This window comes from Protopterus annectens, chromosome 5.part0 (genome assembly GCF_019279795.1).
Source record: "Protopterus annectens isolate FY-2018-M chromosome 5.part0, PAN1.0, whole genome shotgun sequence".
Taxonomy (NCBI): Eukaryota; Metazoa; Chordata; order Ceratodontiformes; family Protopteridae; genus Protopterus; species Protopterus annectens.
Genome location: NC_056735.1, coordinates 1,014,080,068 through 1,014,100,222, shown reverse-complemented (window position 1 = coordinate 1,014,100,222; position 20,155 = coordinate 1,014,080,068).

Genomic DNA, 20,155 nt, shown 5'->3' with positions numbered 1-20,155 from the left:
TCATTACTTACATATGGGACCGCTGCTCGACAACAATAGTCAATCCCTACCTGGTCATATCCAAACATGATGTAATCACCATAGCAATCCACATCTCACCCACACCCCCCACAAAGTTAACCACCTTGAAAAATCTCTCCAAAGCTGACTTTGGAGTCATAAAAACAGGGGGTTGATGACTTCACTGCACCCATGCCAATGGAAAATAGCTGCATGACTGTTGACTCATACACAAATGCACTGTACAAACATGTACATGAATGCATAGTACTAGCCATAGCCAACAGAACCAAGATGCTGTCCTCCAAACACTGGTGGCCAATGTGATAGTCTCCTGCCATTACTAAAGTGTACAACAGAAGGAAGACAATGTTCCAGAAAAAGGTGTTGTCCCAACACTGGTAAACCCCCTTATTAGCCTCAACAACAACTTGAGATCCCTCATTGAATCATCTACAGCAGCCATGAAGGCAGAATTGCAGCAGACACTGACAACAATCACAAAAGCCTTTGATAGTTATACCAAAAACCTCCACAGCAATACCCACAAGTGCTGTGAGTTACTGCACAATGCTAACTCCTATCTTGAGCCAACAGATATTGGCAACAGTCTTGCCAAAACATTCAGTGCCAGCCTTATCCCTCTCTCCCCGTAAGGGAACAATCATAGTGGCAGATGAATGCCAGGCACCCAGCATAACTGCAGCCAAGGTTAGACCTGCAATTTCCACAGGCAAGAATACAGCTTCCATGGGACCCTAACATATCTGTGGCTGTGTTCTACATGACATATAAAGAGACCTGGCACCACATCTGTGTGACCTGTCACAACCTCAAATCAAGCTTTGTCCCTCCAAAATGGTGCACTGCTACGGTCATCCATCTTCATAAAGGGGTAGCAACTACAGATCCTGGAGATTATTGGCCCATTAGCCTGATGAGTCTACAATGTACAGGTATGGACCACATCATCAGGGACCTGATTGACAAAGATATAGGTAATCTCCTAACTCTGGACCCCGCACAGTTTGGCTTTGTGAATGGCAGATCATGCCTGCTCAACCTGATTGACTTCTCTGAGTAAGTCACCAGGGCTGTGTTTTGCAGTAAGGCACTTCATACAGCCTACCTCGATCTGACCAAGGCTTTTGATACCATTTCTCAGTCAAGAATTATTGATAAACCCACCAAACTAGGCATCAAACCCTATATCAGTAGGTGGATTGCAAATTGTTTCACAGAACACACAGTGTGACAGTGGCAAACTTCAAGTCAGACTGCCAAGCAGTCACGAGTGGAGTCGCACAGGTATCAGTACTGGGTAGTCTCCTGTTCAGCATCTACTTCTCAGGAGTTCAGCCCAACACAGAAGAACTCTAGCTGACCAAGTTCACAGAGGATTGCAAGCTGGGAGCCATCATTAATGCCACAAGTGATGCAGACATCCTACAGAAAAGCCTCACTGAATCAATGAGTGGTTTGGAAACCATGGCCAGAAGCTTAACACCACAAAATGCATCATTATCCCCTTTAGTAAGACACTCAGTTCCCAGTAAGTACCACATCGATGGGAGCCCAATGAACACTGTAGTCATTATGAGAGATGTGGGGACACAGGTTGACAGCTTCTCCTTCAAACACAACATTGCCACTGTGGTCAGGAATTCCTTCTATGTGGCACATCACATTACCAAGGGCTTTGCATTCAGGAAAACAGAGGTAATCATCTCTGTCTACTCTTCCCTCATTAGACCACTCATCAAGAATTATGGCCTATTTGGTATGTACCTCACTAGACACTTGCAACAGCTGGGGAGGCCACAGAAGTACCTCACAAAGAGGTTTCTAGGCATTAAACACAGGTCCCACACAGACAGACTCAGAAGACTCCAGCTATTCTCAATGTCATATCACCTACTTAGAGGCAGTCTGTGCTTGACTTACAAAGCCATGTCTCACCCAGCTCTTTTAGAAATGCTACATATAAAGATATCCCAATCCCTCCACACCACACATTGCAAAGACTTCTACCTCATTACCACAATCGACACAACATGCTGGTGGGACAGGTCCCTCACCAAGAGACTGTACATGCCCTGGAATACACTTCCCATACATGTCATGCAGAGCACCTAGCTGAGCCTATTTCATGGAAATCTTGATGAGTGGATGGGTAATAGACAGTTCACCCCAAGGATCACTGCAGTGACTCTACTTGGTACAGGAACTGGGAAGTAAGATCGGGTGGCACAATGGCAGGTCCCTTCTATCGTCTAGGCTTGTAAAGGCTCCTGGGCCATTAACCTACTACACACTTATGAAACTATAAGAGAATGACATCAGCAGGACTGATAAAGTAGGGCAGTGGATATTAAACTTATCAAAATACTTTGTCCTCCAAACAGACACACTTACACACACATCCGCCCGATGTGAGAGTAGAGTCACTACCTAACTAGGTTATTTGTACCACAGTGTCATGCAGTTATCATACATGCTAGAGAGCTTACTGAGCTGACAGGTGGCCAAAAGTACTGATATGGGGAAAGACATCAGCAGGACTGATAAAGTAGGGCAGTGAGTGGGAAACATATCAAAATACTTCAGCCTATGCACATACACACTTACACACACACATTTGCCAGATACAAGAGTAGAGCCCCTGCCTAACTAGTTATTTATACTATAGTGTTAGGCATTTATCGCACACACTACTGTGCTTACTGCGCTGACACCTGGCCAAAGTTGCTGATAAAGGGAATTGCATCATCTGGACTGATAAAGTGGGGCAGTAGGAAGTGTTGTGGGTGGGAATGGCATATAACTGTTTCACCTACAAATGAACAATCAAATCCCTCAGTCTTGCACACACAACTGTCACACACCTACACGATTGCCAGTATTGGATTTAGAGCTCTTACCTACCTAATTACTTATGGTTTAGCCACGATGGTGCAGTGGTAGTGTTGTTGCCTCACAGCAAGAGGTTTTCCTGTTCGATTCTCGGCCGAAGTCCCTTCTGTGTTGTCTGCATGTCCTCCCAGCGGTTGAGTGGCAGTCGAAAGACAAGCGTGAATGGGCGTGCCTTCTTTGAAGGTTGGGTATCGGGATGGCAACTCGGCACCATAAAAATCTACTGCCAATCATTAGCGGACCGGAGTTCCGCTATGGTGAACCCTAACTGGGAAAAGCCGAAAAGGCAAACAACAACCTATCTAATTACTTGTACTATAAGGTTACACAGTTATTGCATGCGCTACAGAGCTTATAGGGGTAGCAGGTGTCCAATGGTACTTTTAAAGTGAATGGCAGCAGCAGATCTTGTGCAGTTGGGCAATGTGAAGTGTACTAAGTGGGAATAGTCTGCTAATACTTAGACCTACAGAGACACACACACACACACACACACACACACACACACACACACACACACACACACACACACACACACACACACACACACACACGTGTGGGTGATGTGATATTAACACCCCAACCTCAGTACTATTATACAATGGGGTTCACCTTTTATGCTTGCATGTGCCACTGTTTAACACCACTATGCCACTGTCCACAGAAGGGCATCACTGTATGCCATTCAGGGTACCCATTTGTGTAACCCACGCTGCTGTTTCTGTCCCCCTGTGTCTTTCTATCTTTCACTGTCTGCCTCTCACTTCCCCATACATCTATGTGTGTGTATGCTTGACATATATAGTTATCTGTTGGCCATATATGTCTGCATGTGTGTCACACACAACAGATGCGGATATGTCACATATAGGGACAGTTAAGGTGTACATAGCTAACTGTATGCACAGATATATCTACACAATATAGTCATATAGACCAATGTAGGTTCCAACATGTCCTGTGCGTCTCTATGTGTAGGAGCATGCCCAGTGTGACCTTGTATAGATCGAGTGGGAGTCCATTCCAGAGATAAATGTACTCTGTCCAGGGCTTTGTGTGCTACAGACATACCTCTCAGATGTAAGGAGGACTTTCCTTGGGATAATGGTTTGTTTTGTCAGATATTTTCAGACATATTTTTATTCTGACAGTGCACTGTATTGTGTCACTACCTAGTGTCAGATATCCTCAAATCATCACAGTGCTTTACCAGAGGAATACTAGTCATATGATGTGCAGACTGATATTATAATGGCAGCAATGTACATTCTTGCCCAACAAGGCCATTTCGGAGGTGTGGCTACAGCCAGTTGAGTTATAGTCCAGGAACTTATTGATATACTGGCTGGGGATCTTCTGCTTCTGTGATATCTGTGTAATCTGAGATGTGATATCCTGGTGTGGCCATACCTCTCTGCTGTACAATTTTTGGCAAATTTTCTGGGTGTTTGGCTAGTGGTTTTGTCCAGTCTGCATAAACATGCGTTTTTATGACAAGTTATTTCGGTATAATTGAAGAGTGGTGTTACAAAATATTGACAGATATTACTGTGTCAGCTTACATAACATTCAGACAATTCCCACTACTTCAAACCCCTCACCCTACCACTTTCTCAGTATGTCAGGGCAATATTTACCACACATGCCTATCATTGTGCCTTTGTTCCACATTTACTTCTGCCGTTGTTCAGACATGTTCCTGTCAGAGGTTTGGTGTTACGGGTGTGGGTACAGACTGCATTGTAATGTGCAGGCATACCCATTATATACAAAAGCAGACATAAAACAAGGGAAAAGGCCATATTGACAATGACCACTGGCAACAGTACCAAGAAACATGATTATTCACAAAAGCCCTAGCACCTCAGCTACACAGCCATCAAGAACTCCATTATATGTGTAGTACATTCCACATAGCACTGTGACTTTTAGGTATGTTAGTGGAAGAGCAATAGGTGTCACTGACATGCATAATTGTTGACACTGCAGTTATCTGCACATGGCTCTGTGACAGACAACCTGTACCTAGGGCAGTAGAATATGACAGCCTGGAGAACATGCTGGCCAGATCCTGACAGTATTGACCACACATGGACATAGCTCATTGACCCCTGCATATTGAGCACATGCAACATGCTTTCACGTGTATTGGGACAGCCTTCCCAATCTGTGTTATGCTGCTATTTCCCTGCAAACATACATGTTGCTGCATTTCTGTGGGTATATGGGGGGGGGGGGCACACCTTTCAACTGTAGACATTTGTAGAAATAGTGCTGATATTTGCTTTATATTTTGATTCCATTTACCATGCTATTGTGCCCTGTCTTGGGGACTACGGGCATATCAGTAAGGAGAACAGGTGAGATTGTAATGGCATACATTTGTATGTCAGACTTCTTACCCTTCAGAGCCTTACTACAAATGTGAGACCTGCATGTGCTATGACTGTGTGGGTCTGTAGGGGGGTGATTCAAAATTGCTGCCATTTGTTGAGCTTTTCCAGACATTTATCTCTGTTTTTCTACAGCTGATTTGCTGTGTGGGTCTGGGGGTGGGTATGGGACCCCATACTGACATCCATGGCTGTGAGCTATGACCCCTCCAGTTAATTGCCCCCCCCCACATATACTGCAGTGGGATTTGACACCTTGGGTACTACTGCATACTGATGGAGGCCAGAATTGGGCAAACATTTCCTGGTTTCCCACATAGCTGTCAGTTGTCTGCTGCTATCCCAGTATTTCACCCCATTCCCTTGCATGCATGCAGCAATACCATATGTGTGCTAGCAGAACATACTGATACATTAATTTACTGTTAAAGGCAACTGAATTAACTTGTGCCTGTGGCAGTTGTGTGTACAGAGCTTGAAGGCTGCCCGTGTTGGATGCAGACACTACCTATACATGGTAAGTTACAGGTAGTGTGATGTGTGTGTCAACCCTTTTTACTGTGTGTGTGAGTAGAGAGAGGTGTCAGTCCCTGGGTGCCTACAGTGTCAGTGTGTGTTCTATGCATTGCCTCTTTGCCAAGGCCAGGCCATACTGGGCATGCTTCCATCTGCCTATAGGGGCTGGCTCAGAGGGTTCCTTGTCTGAGTCCCTCTGTGCCTGTAGGGACCTTAGCAATGGTGGGGGGGCTGTGTGGCCCTTCCCAATCCTGTTCCTGCTGCAGCTGTTTCCATAGGATCAAACTGTGTAGCATGACACATACTATAAACATGTGTGCACATGTGAATGGAGAGTACTGCTGTAATGATCCTGGTTTGTGCCTGTGTCTCATTATGGTGTTCTTGCATGGGTGTTTGTGCATTTCTGATGGGAGTCATCATCCAAGGCTCTAGTGCATAGTCAGCATTCCCCACCAGATGACCATACGGGATGCCCCCCCCCCCCCCGGCAAATCCCTGATACAGCTGTGAGGAATGCCAGATGTGGGAGTTGTGATAGTTTCCAGACCTGCCAGCACACACATTCATGATAATGCCCTGGACATTGCACATGACCTGGCAGTTGATGGAGGGGAAGCCATTGTGTTTTATGTAGACCCTACCCTGCTCACCGGGTGGTGCTTGGATGTGGATGTGCGTGCATTCTATGGCACCCAGTACCTCTGGGTATTCAGCTACATGGTGGGAGAGGCTCATATTGCTGGTCAGTTCCTCACGGGTGTTGGAGAAGTATATGTGGTCATGGGCATTTGGTAGCATGGCATCTAGGAACTGGTGGAGTACTCTAGATGCAGATGCCTGTGTCACCTCCATATCCCCAGTAGGTCTTTGGAAAGTACCTGCAGCTAGTATTCTTAAGGCTACACATACCTTAGTATCCACTGGGATGGATTCCCCTCTGTTCGTTCTGGATGTGAGGCGAAACTGGCACAGCTCCACAATTTAATGAAACATGTCCCTGTCCATCCTGTAGTGCTCTACTATCTCCAGGTCATGTAGCCCCTGGTAGGTTACCCTGGGTCTGAACACTCTTCTCCTCCTTCTGGGTCTGGGGTGGTTGTCAGTATTATCCTCCTCTCTGCCCTCAGCCTCTGGCATATACTGATGGATCAAAGCAATGGCAGCCCCTAACATTTTTCCAGTTACAATTCCCCTGCATGTATACACCAATGGTGCAGAGTTTGTGGGACAAACCAGACTGTAAGTTCTTTCCATACTTTATACTGTGGTGCTACAGATGATGCCTGTATGATTGGCTCACTATGATAAATTCCAACTGCCATCTATATTACTCATAGCTTTGATTTAGCCACTGTGAGTGTTCAAGGCATTACTAGTAATTTGTGCATGATCGCCTTTATACTGCTGTTGCCTTTTTTTTTAATTATTTTTTACTTACATCTCCTCCCACTTTCAGATATGCAGCCACCTGCCAGCTATATTATTATGTGCTTTGCCTGCCCATTGTAAGTTGTAAGGGTCCCATATTATTGATTTCTACTTCATATTTCTCCTTTATTATGCTGTTGCCCTTTAATTTTATTTACATCTCCTCTCATTTTCAGCTATACAGCCACCTGCCAGCTGTATTATTGTGTGCTTTACCTGGCCCATTGTGAGTTGCAAGAATCCCATGTTAGTGATTTCTACTTCATTTCTCCTTTATTGTGCTGCTGCCCTTTATTTTTGTTTTTACATCTCCTCCCATTTTCAGCTATGCAGCCACCTGCCGGCTGTATTGATGAGTGCTTTCAATGGCCCATTGTGTGTTGCAGTATCCCATATTGCTGTTTGTACTGCATTTCCCTTGTTCTGCTATTTCCTTTTACTTTTCCTATGTCCTTCCTGTTTAATCCAGGGCATGCTGCCCAGACCCATTTAGCTAGTGTAAACATCAAGAAATGGCCCTCCCCTGGCCACAAATATGCTCCTCAGTTCATGGAATAAGACTATACAGCCTCAAACACAACCCCTCGCTTAGCTGTGCTTAGCTAAGCACAAATCTGGCCAACAGAGCTGGCATACCTCCTTTTCATTTTAGTTGCTCCTCCTGTCCACACGGTGGTGTTAGAGCACCTACATGGTTAAATGCAGTGTGCCACATAGAAGAAATTTGTGATAAAGTATAAGTCCCCTCATTAACATAGACCAGTGCCTTAATCCCTAGTTACTGCACTGCACATGAGCCTTCCCCCTTAGCAACGACTGTTCCCTGCCATTGTTTACCTTCTGCATGCCATTGACTATCATGGCAAAATGCAGATTTCCCCTACAGTTGTCTTTCCCATTTTTTTTATTTTCCCCACCATCCCATTTGCGCACTGCTTCCCCATACTTAAATGGCCAAGATTGGCCAAAGAACAAATAAACTTCATGTTTTAACAGATTGGGCTTTTTTAAATGCCAGTGGCCATATATTTGGCCATTGGCATACCCAATGTATTTAATACATGCTTTTTTGGGTGCTGTCAGGGCTCCGTTTGTTTATTTGCAGAAATGTATTTGGTTAGTAACTGAATACATTTCTGCAAACACCACTGTTCCTGCATGGAGACCAGTCTCCTTGCATCGTCTCTCAATCAGCTCATTTGCATGTTTTTTTTTTCTACCAGCAAATTAGCTGATTAGCATCCTGCACGGCTTTCCTTGCAGGAACATTGTAGGGTCACTCGTGCACATCAAAATGGCATGTACCTGGATTGTGAGGCAGCCATTTTACATGCAGGAGCGGCTACACTGTTCCTGTACAGAAAATGTCCGTTAATGAATCCCGAGGTGTGAGTTTCAAAGGCAGAGAATTTTTAATGCTGTCTATTTTCATTGAGAGACTGTATTGCTTTGTTTAGCAAATGTCTATCAGTGCTTATGCTATAAAATTTGAAATAAAAGTTTTAAATTAAATTAAATCCAAGTATCTGTAATCATTGTAGAAGTAAAGCAGAAAACAGTATGCACACTGAGAGTTGTGAACAGTGTTTATGGCAACTTGGAAGAAATAGTCAAGTAATGGGACACTGGAATGGCTGCATGGGGGGGCTATATATATATATATATATATATATATATATATATATATATATATATATTTTTATATATATATATATATATATATATATATATATATATATATATATATATATATATACATATGCAGAGAGAGACAGATAAATACATATATATATATATATATATATATATATATATATATATATATAGTTATATATATTTATGTCTATCTAAAACAACACACACATATATATATATATGTGTGTGTGTGTGTGTGTGTGTGTGTGCGTGCGTGCGTGTGTGTGTGTGTGTGTGTGTGTGTGTGTGTGTGTGTGTGTGTAACCCATGGACTACTTAACACATTTTTCTGGTTCAAACTGTGATTTAATGGCTGTAAATAAATATTGTTACAATGGTTCATCATTTCCTAGTAATAATCCACATAGCAAGTTGCTTTTTTTAAAGTAATGGTAGATTGTTATCCAATGTCATCCTTAATAATTTGCTGTGAGAAGTGACTCAATTGTTGTTATTATCAAGAGAGAAAATTTTATTTATTTATTTTTTTCATGAAAGAGGATTTGAAGAAAAAAGAGGTATTTTTTTTTTTGGTGGGGGGGGGGGGGGTTGACCCAAACCCAATGTTTGCATACTGCCAACTTTTTGTTTACAGAAAGCACTGCCCAGCATCCTCCGCAGGGGTTCACACTCACTTGCTTAAGTGTAAACAAACAAAACAGCTTTTTATTGTAACAATCTTTTTTGTGCCTAAAGAGAACATTAGTTTATCTTTTACCATTTATGTCATCGTAGTGCTTTTGTAGACATTTTTTTTAAAATGACATTTGGTTTTTCCAACATAAAAACAAAAACAGAGGTCACAAAAAGCCAGATATACCACACCTTTGCTGTTGTAATCATAACTTGAAGTGAGTGTAAATTTGTAATGATTACTTTTTAAATTAGAAATCATTTCCTTCAAAAAATGTATTTACACCGTCCGCAGGTCCTGCACTTCCTAGAACCTGTATTGCCCTTGTTTATAACACGATGTGTTCCTCTCTCTAATTTTTCTTTAATATTTAAATTTCAAGAAAAAGTAAAATGTGTCCTTTTTCCAAGCTTTTGACACAAACCATTATCAAAAGAAATAAAGTTCCAGTGGTTGGAAATTACTTTCCTAATACCATAGCAACACATATTGTATTGTGTTAAATCAACCTTTCCCTGGTTCATTTGGAAAAGCAAACCTGTTCCCAAAATGGGTTTAAATGTTGTCATTGTACCCTATAAAATCTCTTCTCTGGTACTATATAGCAAATATTGCGGATAACCTCTTTCCATAAGTATGTCCACCAAGATGTCTAACTGGGCAATTAAGTATGACTCATTGGACATAATTCTAAATAACCTAAGCATATGCCCTTTAATCAAGTTAAAGTGGTGATAACTGTTAGAGAAGGTAGGTTTTCTGCAACTATTGCATTTATACTTATTTTTCTTCAAATCCTTGACCAGCAAGACATCCAAATAATTAATGTATTCTTCGGAAAAATTATAGGTGAATTTCAAAAAGTGGGTGATAGAATTAATGTAAGTAATAAAACATTCAAGTTGTTGTTATCACCCTTCCATACCAAAAATGAATTGCCCAGAAACCAAAAAAGTTAGAATTTTAACAATATGTTCAGATTTAAATGCAAAGGTTTGTTCCCAGTACCACATCACTAGCTCAGCGAATAATGGGGCGGAAGCAGTGCCCATAGCTACACCACTGATTTATCTGTTATACTCTCCATTGAGGAAAATATAATTATTCCTCAACATAATTTCCATTAAGTAAAAAATGTTGTTGATGTCAACATTAGTCAAAAATTCACATTGGCAGAAGACTTCATGAAACCAACTTAAACCAGTACCGTAGGGAATACAAGTAAAAAGATTTTAACATCTATAGTTAATAATAGTCAGTCAGAATGAAAAAAGTCCAGTTTAATTTGACCCAGAAACTGGAGTCCTTTAACATATGATTATGATTGGACCTAAATGGTTTGACCTTACTCTTGGTATACATTTCTAGGGGTTGTGTGTTAGTTCCCCTCATTGCAACGGTTGGACTAAAGAGTAGTTCGTGGATGTTCTTATGCACATTTGGAATACCAAAAATACTGGGGATAATAGAATGTGGTATCTTTAAGTATCTGAGCATCTTAATATCTATCCCACCAAGCAAGTCAATTTTAGTGTATGCAATATTTATTTAATTTTTGGACACTCTGGTTTATACATCATTGTTGTTGAGTAAATCAAACATTTTACTATTATAATCTATGCTGTTCATAACTACCACTCGTCCTCCCTTATCAGGTTTCATGGTCCTGATATTCTTGTTAAGACAAAGTTCCTTTAATAATCTTGATTCTTCAGTTGACAAGTTATAGGACTGATTCTTATGGAGTCTAGCATTTACTTTTCTAGTCTCCTGAATGCACATTTTTCAAAAAATGATAGAATAAGGTGAAGATGGGGATATATGATGCTTCTACATTTAAAACTAGCATTGCACAAATCAGAGTTTACACCATCCCCAGAAGAAAACATAATAGATAAGTCCAACTTTCTAACATACAACTTGAAATGTAAAACTAGTTCCCCTATATCACAGATGGCAGTAGAAGCAAAGGTAAATCTAAGACCAGCTCACTATAGTTAAACACCTTGAACCCCTTGCAAATGAGAAGGCTATTGGACTCTTGGTCATAAGGTCCTGCCACTAAATTGTCACCCAACGTATTGTAGGAAGAAGGACATGTTGGAATTGAATATTTCTCCAGAGCAGATTCATAACTAAAAAAATCAAAATAAAATACATTCTCATTAAAGAAATGATTCGCAATTAGTATTCATTCCTCTTCCCCTTCCTCTTCCCTCTCCCTCTGCCATGGGCGCATGGATAATTGGTGTTTTGATTTGGGGCTTGGTGTATATTTTGCTGAGGTATTCTGACCAACCACTTTGGCAATGGCGGCAAAGGGTTGGTTAAAAAATTACTATTGTCAACTCTACCTTCACTTCCCTAACTATTAACACCTTTCTCAGGACCAACCGTACCTTCAGATTTGGAATGACTAATAAGGGTCCTCGGTTGGTGTAGGCCAAATTAGTTTTTTATTTGTTTTCATCTCTAAGACTTTTCTTAAACTTCCTATCTGCGTTAATCATCACAGCTTTTTCAGTGTTATTAAATACATTAAATAGTTCCTGATTGTTTGAAAAAATAAACCATTCTTTAGAACTTTGTTTAAATGTTTAAGTTCATTACTGAGTTTATCCATCTTCATGTCATTCTCATTAATTAACAGTCTCATTATGTTGAACCCACATTCTTCAAACACGTTCAGTAATTCAAAATGCAATACGGATCCGACTTCAGTTCCATTAGGGAATTTAAGTACCTTCAAACCATTGGTACAATTTTGGCCTTCAAACAATATTTGAAATATGAGTTACCAGTTTGCAATATGTATATATTTAAGAAGGAGCTTTTTGAACTGTGCTAAAGAATTATCAAAAGTTTATAGCAAGGGTTCATGCTGTCTTACATTAAAAAATAGGTTCTGTATGCAACAGTGATCAAGATTTACCATACACTGATGTGCAGTTGCCTATTCAGACTAAGAATCAATGTTAGTATTGTTGGTTGTAGAACGAATTCCCATTTGTTGTGAGACATAAATCAACCTATCATCACGGTGGGTAAAATGTCATCTTGCCTCTATTGCATATGTCGGATAAGAGTTGAAAGCTTCCTGGCTGTCTATCTGGCAAAGAATAAGGTATTCTGAAGGCTAAGGATGTATCATTTTCTTGTACCATAGCAGGGGTCCCATTGATGGTGGACTGGCAGCTAATTTAGAATTGTTTTGAGACAAAATTTCAAACATTTGGGTGAGTTCACCCAATAAGTTGCCAAAATTATATTCATTGATATTTGAACTAGATGTTTATTGGATTTATCAGGAATAACCCCTCCATGTCGGTCCATTCCAGAAAAAAAAATTAAAATCTCCTGTGAAAACATGGTAGAACTTATTTATTATTATTTATTGACATTTGTTGACCGGAGAAGTCTGACTGGGTGAGAAACCAATTTTTAGTGAAGGCCCAGGGAGAAAATCTCCACATAGAGTGCAGACATTTTTGACAGTATACAGTTTAGATTACGCATACAGTTTAGTTCAATATGTTACAATCAAGAGTGAGAATATACTGCATGGCTTAAATTATTATTACATAAAATAGTATTATTAGTATTTAAGAAAGTATTAGTACATAAGATAATAGACATTACACATATAGTTTAGGTCAACATGTTACATTCAAGAATGAGAAGTATACAGTGTGTCTTAATGCAATGTTCACTAAGATAAGTAGTCATGGTGAAGCTTAAATATGAAGGCGTATTAATTTTCAGACTATAAAGAATAATGATGTTGACAGTCTTGGTAGGCTGGAGAAGAGAGAGATGTATAGAGGCTAGGTAAAGGAGTATGAGAGATGTTTAGAGGCAAGGTAAGGAGTGTGAGAAAAATATGACAAAGATGTAGTCTGAGGTGTGGGGTTTGGTGGAGATGAGAAATAAGTAATAGGTAGTCATTTAGGGGAAGAAGGATACAAAGGTATAGGTATAGAGTTGGTGAAGAGGTTGGGACTGAGCATGATGAGCATACCTCTCAACCTCTTACAGCAAGAAATCTGGACAAAGCCATATATAGAAGTGGGACATATAGGAACAATGTTTAAATATTGCTCTTACAGACAGAAAATTGATAGAATAACAAGTTTTGCATTAGCATGAATTTTCTGAAGGGTATGAAGTATGAAACTCAAATGCCTGTCATTATTTTCTAACATAAGTCTTTAATGATTTGCCACGAATTTGCCAGAAAAGCACAATTTTATGAGAAATAGACCAAAAATATGAGGTAAAATCTGGACACTGAAAATCTGTACAGTTGAGAGGTATGCACTGGTGAGGAGGTGGTAATAGCAGGGAGAAAGGAAAGGGAAATGGGTAGTATGTGCTTGTGAATGAAGAGAATACAAATGGAGTATGTGCATTCAAAGATGGCTGCCATTCTGTGAACACTGCTGAACTACATCTCTGTATATACCCTGAGGAAATCTAAACTTTAAATTGATACTAGGAACTTTTTAACACTAAATCTTCGATAAAACAACTACAACCTCATCTAACTACCTTGTAGGAAGAAGAAAATCCGAAAAATAATACATTATTCAACAGGATTATAATAGATTAGCTGGCTCTGACAAGGAAATCAAACAAAGGCACCGTGTGCTCTATATACTTTATACTTCTGTACTGGACAAAGATGTCAAAAGAGGAAAAAAATATGGACACAACCACTACCAAAACAAAACTTTCAGAACTACAGTCACCAGAAAAAGATGTGATCTTTAAAAGGCAAAAAGTTACTAAACTACAAGAAAAAAAGCCAGAGACTAAAACTAAATTAGATCAAGCACTAAATATGGAAGACATCAAAACTGCCTTATTACCCATTCAAGAGGCTCTGAAAGAATTAGCTAGCCAAATACAAACGTTTGGAAACTCTTGCAACCAACTACTTGAAAGAATGGAAAAATCTGAAGCTCGGATTTCTGAAAATGAAGACAAACTAAATTTACTAGCAAAAAAACAAGTATACATGATTCGGATATACAGGCTATTCAAAGCAAAATCACTGACTTAGAAGCAAGATCCAGGAGAAATAACATCATTATTAGAGGAATTCCAGAATCGGTGCAATATAATGACTTAATCCCATCTATAACACAAATATTTACAGTGATCTTAAATGACTCTGACATGGTAAAGCAAATCATTTTTGAAAGGGCACACAGAGCTTTGAGAGAACAACAAGCTTCTAATACTCCAAGACCTGTATATGTTAAAGTTCTCAACTACCAGGATGTCAACAGGATACTGGTAACTGTTAAAAAAAGTGGTGGAAGTATCATGTGGAAAAACAACAAAATCTCTCTGGCACAAGATTTACCTGTGCAAATCAAACAAGCAAGACAGTCCTTATCTCCTTACTGCAGATTTCTCATTGATAAACATGTTAAATTTCAAATTAAATATCCTAATTCATTAACATTCACAGTAGATGGGATTAAATATTCTGTTTCTGCACAAAATGAAGCAAAAATTACTTTTCTGAAGGTTTTTAAAAGTGTACCTGCTTCTGAGACTTGAACTGTATTTCCATTGGGACTATCAGGCCGCCTGAGGTCGGATTTGCTGATTACTGTGGCTCGAGGTCTGGGTAATCCTTTGTCTTCTTTTGAAATGCTTTAGGCCTCTTCTAGATTAATAGGATTTCTTTTTTTTGCTGTTTTCGGCTACCTAAGATCATTTTCCGAAGTTTTATGGCTTCCACGAGCTGTCTGCGTCGACAAGAAGACAGGAAATGCCTTTAGGACTGTCGAGGGGACAGATTTTGATGTGGCACTTCCAGAAGTCAGTCTGTAATAGCGGTCCCCCATTGCGAGTATTCTGCATGGTTTCTAGGCTTAGAAACCCAATAGGATTGGTTTTTAACCTTGTAAGGACATTGTAACATCAAGTAATGTACTGTTTTGTTAATGTAAGCACATAGGAACATTTTTAAACACTGGTTAGTTAGTTACTAATATAAACCCTGTTATATAGAGTAGATTAAAAGGCTCTATGCAGTACTGTTAAATATAGAGGTTTTAGTACATTTTGCAACTTTATAATATTTAATTTAACCTTTATACTTTTACTCAGGGATGACAGCTATATATTACATTATTTACATATTAGTTTATATGAGTAGAAAATAGCAATAGTTTATAATGTATAAATAAGGAAAATGTTTATTTAAGGTATGTGTGTTTTTATATATGGTTATAACTTAGCTTTTTTCTATAATAGAAGGAAAACTTGTCCATTTGTTAAACTTGTATTTTTTCAAATGTTATTTTATGAGTATATAGGTGAGGTTAGTATGTATTTATAATGTGCTAATCACAATTACTAAAGTTTTGTTACAGTAATTTATATCTTCAATATGATTTCTTTTTTCAATAACAACTAATCCAAGATGTAGACAACAGTAGTGTTTGTTAGGGAATGTCTAGAATAGACTTTGTAATAGTTAGGTTAGTTAATATAGGTCTTTACTATAGGACGTGTTTAAGGTTTTATAAATTAAGTTTTTTTTGTTATTGTGTTTCTTTGACCCTTTCAGTCTTCTATGTTATGCAAGACCTATGTATGTCCTGGTCCGGGGTTAGAGTGGATAGGCACTGGTATAGGACGGGATGTCAAGAATGCTTCCAAATTATGTATGTTTTTCAAGCTATTTTACCTTTCCTTTTTGTTTTCCCTTTTAAACGTTTACTTTATAACAACTATTTGAATGTGGGAGGTGGACTCATGGAACGTTAAAGGACTCCAGAGCTTAAAGAAGAGGAAGTTAATTTTACACTTATTGTTGCAGGCTAAGGTGATGTTTATATTACTTCAAGAAACGCATTTAACTAATGATCAATGGGTTGATATCCAAAAAAGAAAATGGATTAGAGAAATAATAGCCTCAGAAGGTAAAACTAACAGTGCTGGGGTAGCTATAATTATTAAAAAAAATTATAAGGGAAAAATTTTAGACTCTAAGGCAGATAAAGATGGAAGATGGTGTTATGTTGTTCTTTTAGCTACCCAGTTTGATAAACCTATTTCATTGTTAAATGTTTATGCACCCTGTAATGACCAGCATCTATTCATAACATCGTTATATCCAATTTTGATGCAATATGATAAATATTATATAATTATTGGAGGAGACTGGAATTCTTATCAGAATCTGAAGTTGGATATATTTTGTCCACAAAGAGCATTTAATAAACAAGTGGTATCAGTATTAAGTGATGTTAAGGAAGACTTTCAACTATATGATCCTACTCAATATTTAAATACTGGTAATAGTATAAATAATTATACCTTTTATTCCACGTGTCATAAAATGTGGTCCAGAATAGATTTCTTTTTGATTTCAAGAATAATGGTTAACCTGGGACCCTTAGTTGTTACACATGCACGTTACTTGTCAGATCATTCAAAAATTTCATTAAGTTTTGCTAAAGATCCAATGGAGGCCCAGCGGCAAAGAGGTTTTAACTGGTCTCTTAACCCAAATTTGTTGAATAAGGAGGAAATACTGCATGAAATTATAGGTCATCTTAAAGAGTTATTAGATAGATTAAATAAACAACAAGGTGTACCTGACATTGATTGGGCGACAGTTAAAGCACAAATAAGAGGGATCTTTTTGTAAAAAGCTTCATACTATAAAAAAATACAAAATAGGGATATTCAAAAATTGGAAGCTAAAATTAAGACACTTGATCAAGAATTGATTCAAAATTTTAATACTCAAACAGAGGTGGAATTACTTAAATGTCAAAAAGATCTCTTCTTAATACAAAATAGCAACTTGACATTTCAGGAACATAGGATGTTAGTGAGGTATGCCAATCATGTGCAAACACCATCAAGGGCATTAGCTAGGATAATTAATCAGTCGAGAACAGCGGTACAAATTTCAGAAATACATTTTAGAAATACAACTTATTTCAAAACCGAAGATATCATAAATGTTTTTGAGCAGATATATACTAGTATATATGGTGAGCACAGTGATTTATCCCCCTATAGAACTAGCAAGGAATTTTTACAAGATATTAAATTTCTGAGAATAGAGGACAGTATTCAAAGAGATTTGATTAAACTGATATCTGAAGAAGAAATGATATATACAATTCAATATATGAAATCGCATAAGTCACCAGGTCCTGATGGTATGACAGTGGAATTCTATAAGACATTTGACAATATATTTGGCAAAATACTCTCACGTGTATTTAATTATATAATGAAGAACAAAATTAATGATCCCCATCTCAATGCTTCAAAAATATTTTTATACCTAAACCTAATTCTGATTCTCAAAACCCTGACAGTTATAGACCAATTTCATTAATAAATGTAGATATGAAAATTTTAACCTCTATTATAGCTAATAGATTAAAAAAAGTTATGCATCATATCATATCTAGGGAACAGGCTGGTTTTATGGCAAATAGACAAACTAGTGATAATACACTTACATTACATACTTTAATAGCTTATGCTAAACAGAAGAACCTTAATATGTATGCGCTTATAGTTGATGCACAGAAAGCTTTTGACAGGGTTGATATAGACTTTTTGTTTGAAATTTTACCATATTTTAATATATCTCATGAGTTTGTTGAAGTTTTAAAATTTCTGTATAGTAATCCTTACACCACATTGTATATAAACAGACATTTTTCTAAAAGAATACCAATCAAAAATGGAACATGTCAGGGTTGTCCTCTGTCGCCTTTATTATTTAATATACACATCAAACCGTTATTCCTATACAGTAAACAGAATGTATATCACAATGCCCCACTAGTTTACGGAACAAAAATATAAATGGCAGCGTTCGCAGATGACCTGAATATTTATTGTACAACTCCAGTCTCAGACACTAAAAAGTTACTAAAAGCGATAGAGAATTTTTCAGAAGTTTCCAACTATAAAATTAATCTAAAAAAACTAGTATTTTCCCATTGAGAACTCCCAAACCCTTTTCACTGTTGCCTCTGGTGGGACAAATAATGTATAAAGATAATATTAAATACTTGGGTATTGGCTTTGCTACAGATGCTAAGGATTTTTATGTTACCAATATTAAAACAGTTTGGGATCAAATAGTATCTGATTTGGGGAGATGGAAGAATCTACAACTATCAGTATTATCAAAGGTATCAGTTATCAAAATAAATATATTACCACAATTATTATATATTTTCAGATCTGCTCTGGTAGTAATTTCAAAAACATTTTTTAAACGAATTCACAAAGAATTAGCTAAATTTATTTGGGAGCCGAAGAAAACAAGGATCTCATATGAAAAATTAATGACTCCAAAACATAGAGGTGGATTGGAGTTACCAAATTTTGAAACTTACTATTTTATAGTAAATTCAAACAGGCTTCTAAGAATCGCTAATTATAATATAACTAGCACTAAATGGATTCCTACCTGGGTAGTTCTGAATTATAAATATATTTTACATTTGAATATTAATCCTAAAGCCATACCCTTTTTAGATAAAGAAACTTTGAAACTATATGGGTTAATGGATCACATTAAACTATATGTAACGTCCCTACAAACTTTATTTCAATCATTAGATCTTGCTCAATATATGATGGCTTATCAACCCTTTCATAGAAACCCTAACCTGAGACTAAATAATAAATTAATTGATCTTAAAGAATTCCCCTTAATAATCAACTTAACTTTAATAGATATTTATTCACTTCTTAAACTCTCGGCTAATCAGATAAGAAAAGAATTAAATTTACCTAAAAATTATCTCGTTATTGTAAGACAAATTAGGGAACTTTCTATAAGTTACTTTAAAAATTTTAAACCCAGAGAAGAGAATATACTTAAATGCTCTAATTTGTGGCAAGCTCTCCAACAAGATATTAAATTTATAACAGCAGCAAATAAGTTAATAAAGGAGTTCAAATTCCAAGATAAAGTTCTTGTGTCAAAATATTGGAAAGAGGAAATGCCAGAGATAGAAGACAGTCATATGATAAAAGCAATTGACTTGACTATAAAATCTATTTCTCTTCAAAAACTGATGTATACCCAGTTGATGATATGGAATAATGCGTATTATACATGCCTTAGCCTGCATAAATTTAATTCCAAAAATTCACCAGTTTGTCCATACTGTAAGGATCAATCTGTTGATCTTCTTCATATGTTCTGGAGTTGCAAATGCATATACAAACTTTGGAACTCACTTAAGATACAACTTCAGAAGATGGGTTACCAAAGTTCAACATTGTCATGGGAATTCATGATTTTACATATTCCCCCAAAAGAACTTTCTAAATCTCAATGTATTGTATTAATCAATATTTTCTTATTAATGAAGCTATACATAGCTACTAATTGGTTGGACCCATCCAAAACATCATGGAATAATTTTAGAGTATTAACAATAAGGCATATAGTAGCTCACAAACTACTTTTGAACCAACATAATAAAAATATTAACAATCCAAAAATATGGGAACAAGTATTTAATATTGTATTAGCGTAACATCTTATATTTGAATTTAGTAA